This window comes from Numenius arquata, unplaced genomic scaffold, assembly GCF_964106895.1.
Source record: "Numenius arquata unplaced genomic scaffold, bNumArq3.hap1.1 HAP1_SCAFFOLD_357, whole genome shotgun sequence".
Taxonomy (NCBI): Eukaryota; Metazoa; Chordata; class Aves; order Charadriiformes; family Scolopacidae; genus Numenius; species Numenius arquata.
This window is the reverse complement of record NW_027414394.1, coordinates 127,501-135,076: the sequence shown is the minus strand read 5'-3', so window position 1 is coordinate 135,076 and position 7,576 is coordinate 127,501.

Here is a 7,576-nt window from a genome sequence, read left to right as displayed (position 1 = left end):
GCCGACCCCCTCCCCACCCCCCCCCACCCAGCCCGAACCCCCCCCGTCTGCCGCCGCACCCCCCAACAGCCCCCCCCTCCCCGAACTCCTCGCGCGCGGCAGAGGCAGACGCGCGCGCGCGCAGAGAGCGAAACTCGCCCCCCCACCGGCCCCCCTCTTGCCCTCAAGCCGCCCCCCCACCCCCGTCCACCGCCCGCTTCACGGCGAATCCGGCCACCCGCTCCTCCTCCCGCCCGCAGGTTTCGCCGCTCCCGGGGAAAGACGACGGGAGACTTTAGGACCCAGCGGAGCCCCCGCCGGCTCCGCGCCCCGGCGGGAGAGGGGAATCCCGGCGGCGCGACCGGTCTCTGACCCCGGCTGCCGAGTCTCTACCCCGCCCTGCCCGTGCCCCGGCTCCCGCCCTGCTTTCTCGGGCGGCGGGGACGGCCGGTCGCTCCTTCAGCCCGCCCGCCCGCCCCTGCCGCGGGTTGCCAACCGACAGAAGGAAGGAAGGAAAAGAACCGCAACCGAGCCAAGCGGGAATTTTCTCCGAAAAGAGAGACCGCGCCCCGCACGCCCTCTCCCCTGCCTACCTCTGCGCCGGGCTCCCCGCCTGCTCGCCGAGCGCTCTCGCCTGCTGCCGCAGCGGCATCCCCTCCTTTCCCTTCCCTGCCTTTGGCGCCAATGAGCCCGCGACCGTTAGCGCGGCGGGAACCCCCGCCTTTCAACCGCGGGCGGGGGGTGGGGGGGACACGCGCGCATGCGCAGGGCGCGCAGCTGCGGGCCCACCCCCCGCTCCCCCGCCCCGCTGCTCCGCGGAGGGGGGGAAGGGGAGAAGGGGGAAAATGACGGCGAGGGGGAAAATCTCCCCCATCCCGCCGCGCGTACACCCACAACCCCCTCCCCCCCCGCAAAGACCTCACACAGCCCCCCTCTCCCCCCCGCCCGCAGCCCCCCGAGCCAAAACCGAGCGGAACGGAAAAGCCCACCGCGAGAGGCGAAAGCCGGCGAGCGCCCGGCGGCGCCGGCACCCGCCGCCGGATCGGGGCCGCCGGTCCCCGAGTCCGCCGGCGGCCGGCGAGCTCGCGTCGCGGCGGGGCGCCGGGCGGCTCGCGGCGGGGGCCGCCGGCTCTCGCCGACCCCGGCGGCCGGGGAGGCAAAGCGGCGGGGGAAAAGCACCCGCCCCGGCACCCCCGCCCCACCGCGCGCGCCCACACGCGCAGCCCCCCCAACGCCCTCAGCCCCCCCACGCCCCCCCTCGCAGCCCCCCGAGCCAAAACCGAGCGGAACGGAAAAGCCCACCGCGAGAGGCGAAAGCCGGCGAGCGCCCGGCGGCGCCGGCACCCGCCGCCGGATCGGGGCCGCCGGTCCCCGAGTCCGCCGGCGGCCGGCGAGCTCGCGTCGCGGCGGGGCGCCGGGCGGCTCGCGGCGGGGGCCGCCGGCTCTCGCCGACCCCGGCGGCCGGGGAGGCAAAGCGGCGGGGGAAAAACACCCGCCCCGGCACCCCCGCCCCACCGCGCGCGCCCACACGCGCAGCCCTCCCAACGCCCTCAGCCCCCCCACGCCCCCCTCGCAGCCCCCCGAGCCAAAACCGAGCGGAACGGAAAAGCCCACCGCGAGAGGCGAAAGCCGGCGAGCGCCCGGCGGCGCCGGCACCCGCCGCCGGATCGGGGCCGCCGGTCGCCGAGTCCGCCGGCGGCCGGCGAGCTCGCGTCGCGGCGGGGCGCCGGGCGGCTCGCGGCGGGGGCCGCCGGCTCTCGCCGACCCCGGCGGCCGGGGAGGCAAAGCGGCGGGGGAAAAGCACCCGCCCCGGCACCCCCGCCCCACCGCGCGCGCCCACACGCGCAGCCCCCCCAACGCCCTCAGCCCCCCCACGCCCCCCCTCGCAGCCCCCCGAGCCAAAACCGAGCGGAACGGAAAAGCCCACCGCGAGAGGCGAAAGCCGGCGAGCGCCCGGCGGCGCCGGCACCCGCCGCCGGATCGGGGCCGCCGGTCCCCGAGTCCGCCGGCGGCCGGCGAGCTCGCGTCGCGGCGGGGCGCCGGGCGGCTCGCGGCGGGGGCCGCCGGCTCTCGCCGACCCCGGCGGCCGGGGAGGCAAAGCGGCGGGGGAAAAGCACCCGCCCCGGCACCCCCGCCCCACCGCGCGCGCCCACACGCGCAGCCCCCCCAACGCCCTCAGCCCCCCCACGCCCCCCCTCGCAGCCCCCCGAGCCAAAACCGAGCGGAACGGAAAAGCCCACCGCGAGAGGCGAAAGCCGGCGAGCGCCCGGCGGCGCCGGCACCCGCCGCCGGATCGGGGCCGCCGGTCGCCGAGTCCGCCGGCGGCCGGCGAGCTCGCGTCGCGGCGGGGCGCCGGGCGGCTCGCGGCGGGGGCCGCCGGCTCTCGCCGATCCCGGCGGCCGGGGAGCGAAATAGGCGTCCAGAGTCTGCTCAGGCAGACTTGCCGCCAGCAGCGGCGTCGGGGAAAATAAACAGATTATTATTTAACAACTGGTAATTCATCATCATAAGGAGCAATAAACCGACCGTAACAGTAATAGTAATAAGAGCAACAATAACGACTATTAAAAAAAAAAAAAATCACAACTGTTCCGCGCCCCTCCTCTTCCCCCCTCTCCCCGCCGCTCCGGGAGATCCGGGTGAGGGTTGCCCCTGTATTAGAGACGCCCGAATCTTGAAATAGGCGAAGGGGGGAGAAAATTAAAGAGCCAAAAAAAAAAAAAATCGAACATCCCCCCCCCCCAGCTCGGTCTGCTGTATCCCCATCAGGGCGTACCCAGTACCGGAAACGCTTGACTCTTTAAATCGGGGGACGAGGGCGAGAACGATAGTTAAGGAAAAAAAAAACCCACACGGTATAAATAATCCCCCCCCCACCCGCCCCCCCCGTAATCCTTCCACCCTGGGAGAACCGGGATACGGCAGCCGCGCCGTCCCGGTCCGGGTGGGTCTACCCGCCTCGGCAGCCGGCTGCCAGGTCTACTCACCTCCGGGACCGGTCCGGGCGTCCAGGTCTACCCGCCTCGGCAGCCGGCTGCCAGGTCTACCCACCTCCGGGACCGGTCCGGGCTGCCAGGTCTACCCGCCTCCGGGACCGGTCCGGGCTGCCAGGTCTACCCGCCTCGGCAGCCGGCTGCCAGGTCTACCCACCTCCGGGACCGGTCCGGGCGTCCAGGTCTACCCGCCTCCGGTCCGGGCTGCCAGGTCTACCCGCCTCCGGGACCGGTCCGGGCTGCCAGGTCTACCCGCCTCCGGGACCGGTCCGGGCTGCCAGGTCTACCCGCCTCGGCAGCCGGCTGCCAGGTCTACCCGCCTCCGGGACCGGTCGGCCAGGTCTACCCTGCTCCGGTCCGGGCGTCCAGGTCTACCCGCCTCCGGTCCGGGCTGCCAGGTCTACCCACCTCCGGGACCGGTCGGCCAGGTCTACCCGCCTCCGGTCCGGGCGTCCAGGTCTACCCGCCTCCGGTCCGGGGTGCCAGGTCTACCCGCCTCGGCAGCCGGCTGCCAGGTCTACCCGCCTCCGGGACCGGTCCGGGCTGCCAAGTCTACCCGCCTCCGGTCCGGGCTGCCAGGTCTACCCGCCTCGGCAGCCGGCTGCCAGGTCTACCCGCCTCCGGTCCGGACTGCCAGGTCTACCCGCCTCGGCAGCCGGCTGCCAGGTCTACCCGCCTCCGGGACCGGTCGGCCAGGTCTACCCTGCTCCGGTCCGGGCTGCCAGGTCTACCCGCCTCCGGTCGGGGATGCCAGGTCTACCCGCCTCCGGTCGGGGCTGCCAGGTCTACCCGCCTCCGGTCCGGGCTGCCAGGTCTACCCGCCTCCGGGACCGGCAGGGCTGTCCGCTTGACCCGCCTCGGCAGCCGGTCGCCAGGTCTACCTCGCTCCGGCGGCACTTGGGCGTCCAGGTCTACCCGCCTCCGGTCCGGGCGTCCAGGTCTACCCGCCTCCGGGACCGGCAGGGCTGTCCGCTTGACCCGCCTCGGCAGCCGGTCGCCAGGTCTACCTCGCTCCGGCGGCACTTGGGCGCGCTGGTCTACCCTCCTCCGGTCCGGGCGTCCAGGTCTACCCGCCTCCGGGACCGGCAGGGCTGTCCGCTTGACCCGCCTCGGCAGCCGGTCGCCAGGTCTACCTCGCTCCGGCGGCACTTGGGCGCGCTGGTCTACCCTCCTCCGGTCCGGGCGTCCAGGTCTACCCGCCTCCGGGACCGGCAGGGCTGTCCGCTTGACCCGCCTCGGCAGCCGGTCGCCAGGTCTACCTCGCTCCGGCGGCACTTGGGCGTCCAGGTCTACCCGCCTCCGGTCCGGGCGTCCAGGTCTACCCGCCTCCGGGACCGGCAGGGCTGTCCGCTTGACCCGCCTCGGCAGCCGGTCGCCAGGTCTACCTCGCTCCGGCGGCACTTGGGCGTCCAGGTCTACCCGCCTCCGGTCCGGGCGTCCAGGTCTACCCGCCTCCGGGACCGGCAGGGCTGTCCGCTTGACCCGCCTCGGCAGCCGGTCGCCAGGTCTACCTCGCTCCGGCGGCACTTGGGCGCGCTGGTCTACCCGCCTCCGGTCCGGGCGTCCAGGTCTACCCGCCTCCGGGACCGGCAGGGCTGTCCGCTTGACCCGCCTCGGCAGCCGGTCGCCAGGTCTACCTCGCTCCGGCGGGACTTAGGCGCTGTTCCGGGGTGGCGGGTAGACCTTTTGTCCCCAGCGCTACTTCCAGCAGCCGAAGGGGTCGCTGTTTTACGCTGCCTCCAGTTACGTCATCGTAAAAGTCGGCGTGGTTGGCGCTCCTCCCCGGTGGGCAGAGCCTACGTTCTTGCCGCTGTCCGGGAGCGATGAACCGTATCTCCATATTAGGGGAACGGCATAGCAGCTAGGCTCCGGAGGGGAGCTAGCGAGGCGGAGGTGGCGCCCGCGGGTCTCCCGGCGAAGTGGAGCGCTGGATCCCGCGGGGGAGGGAAGGACAAAGACCGGCAGTTGGCAGTGGCCGGCACTCGAACGCGTACGGCCGGGGAAGACGGGGCACCTTCCCCGGTCCCGGAGGGGGACCCGATGAGGACAGGGAATCCTGGCGGCATGTGCCGCAGGATTCGGCCGGGGAGTGGAGAGCCTGCCGCGGCTTTCCTCGGCTCCGGAGGGCCCCCGATGATGGGCTGGGTGAGGAGAGCGGCGCCTCACCCTTTTTCTCCGGCCCTAAGCTGGAGCCCGCCGCGGCGCGGGGGAGAGCGCGGGTGGCCGGTGCCGGTGGCCGGCCAGCCCGGGGGGGGCGGCGGGCGGAGGGTTCCCGAGCCGGCGTCGGCTCGTTCCTCCGTCCCGGAGCAGGGGTGCCGCCGAGGAGGAGAGAGGGTTGCCGGCGGGCGAGGCGGCGTCGCCTCGTCCTTTTTCCCTCCGGCCCTAAGCCGGAGCCCGCCGCGGCGCGGGGGAGAGCGCGGGTGGCCGGTGCCGGTGGCCGGCCGGCCCGGGGGGGGCGGCGGGCGGAGGGTTCCCGAGCCGGCGTCGGCTCGTTCCTCCGTCCCGGAGCAGGGGTGCCGCCGAGGAGGAGAGAGGGTTGCCGGCGGGCGAGGCGGCGTCGCCTCGTCCTTTTTCCCTCCGGCCCTAAGCCGGAGCCCGCCGCGGCGCGGGGGAGAGCGCGGGTGGCCGGTGCCGGTGGCCGGCCGGCCCGGGGGGGGCGGCGGGCGGAGGGTTCCCGAGCCGGCGTCGGCTCGTTCCTCCGTCCCGGAGCAGGGGTGCCGCCGAGGAGGAGAGAGGGTTGCCGGCGGGCGAGGCGGCGTCGCCTCGTCCTTTTTCCCTCCGGCCCTAAGCCGGAGCCCGCCGCGGCGCGGGGGAGAGCGCGGGTGGCCGGTGCCGGTGGCCGGCCAGCCCGGGGGGGGCGGCGGGCGGAGGGTTCCCGAGCCGGCGTCGGCTCGTTCCTCCGTCCCGGAGCAGGGGTGCCGCCGAGGAGGAGAGAGGGTTGCCGGCGGGCGAGGCGGCGTCGCCTCGTCCTTTTTCCCTCCGGCCCTAAGCCGGAGCCCGCCGCGGCGCGGGGGAGAGCGCGGGTGGCCGGTGCCGGTGGCCGGCCAGCCCGGGGGGGGCGGCGGGCGGAGGGTTCCCGAGCCGGCGTCGGCTCGTTCCTCCGTCCCGGAGCAGGGGTGCCGCCGAGGAGGAGAGAGGGTTGCCGGCGGGCGAGGCGGCGTCGCCTCGTCCTTTTTCCCTCCGGCCCTAAGCCGGAGCCCGCCGCGGCGCGGGGGAGAGCGCGGGTGGCCGGTGCCGGTGGCCGGCCAGCCCGGGGGGGGCGGCGGGCGGAGGGTTCCCGAGCCGGCGTCGGCTCGTTCCTCCGTCCCGGAGCAGGGGTGCCGCCGAGGAGGAGAGAGGGTTGCCGGCGGGCGAGGCGGCGTCGCCTCGTCCTTTTTCCCTCCGGCCCTAAGCCGGAGCCCGCCGCGGCGCGGGGGAGAGCGCGGGTGGCCGGTGCCGGTGGCCGGCCAGCCCGGGGGGGGCGGCGGGCGGAGGGTTCCCGAGCCGGCGTCGGCTCGTTCCTCCGTCCCGGAGCAGGGGTGCCGCCGAGGAGGAGAGAGGGTTGCCGGCGGGCGAGGCGGCGTCGCCTCGTCCTTTTTCCCTCCGGCCCTAAGCCGGAGCCCGCCGCGGCGCGGGGGAGAGCGCGGGTGGCCGGTGCCGGTGGCCGGCCAGCCCGGGGGGGGCGGCGGGCGGAGGGTTCCCGAGCCGGCGTCGGCTCGTTCCTCCGTCCCGGAGCAGGGGTGCCGCCGAGGAAGGAGAGAGGGTTGCCGGCGGGCGAGGCGGCGTCGCCTCGTCCTTTTTCCCTCCGGCCCTAAGCCGGAGCCCGCCGCGGCGCGGGGGAGAGCGCGGGTGGCCGGTGCCGGTGGCCGGCCAGCCCGGGGGGGGCGGCGGGCGGAGGGTTCCCGAGCCGGCGTCGGCTCGTTCCTCCGTCCCGGAGCAGGGGTGCCGCCGAGGAAGGAGAGAGGGTTGCCGGCGGGCGAGGCGGCGTCGCCTCGTCCTTTTTCCCTCCGGCCCTAAGCCGGAGCCCGCCGCGGCGCGGGGGAGAGCGCGGGTGGCCGGTGCCGGTGGCCGGCCAGCCCGGGGGGGGCGGCGGGCGGAGGGTTCCCGAGCCGGCGTCGGCTCGTTCCTCCGTCCCGGAGCAGGGGTGCCGCCGAGGAAGGAGAGAGGGTTGCCGGCGGGCGAGGCGGCGTCGCCTCGTCCTTTTTCCCTCCGGCCCTAAGCCGGAGCCCGCCGCGGCGCGGGGGAGAGCGCGGGTGGCCGGTGCCGGTGGCCGGCCAGCCCGGGGGGGGCGGCGGGCGGAGGGTTCCCGAGCCGGCGTCGGCTCGTTCCTCCGTCCCGGAGCAGGGGTGCCGCCGAGGAAGGAGAGAGGGTTGCCGGCGGGCGAGGCGGCGTCGCCTCGTCCTTTTTCCCTCCGGCCCTAAGCCGGAGCCCGCCGCGGCGGGAGGGCAGAGAGCGGAGGGTTCCCGAGCCGGCGGCGGTTCGTTCTTCCGTTCCCCGAGGTGCCGGTGAGGAGGGTGTCGGCGGGCGAGGCGGCGTCGCCTCGCCCTTTCCTCCGGCACGGGCCGTACGTGGGGGGGCCCGTGGAGTCTGGCCCGCCCTGGCTTCCCTCGTTCCCGGAGGGCTCG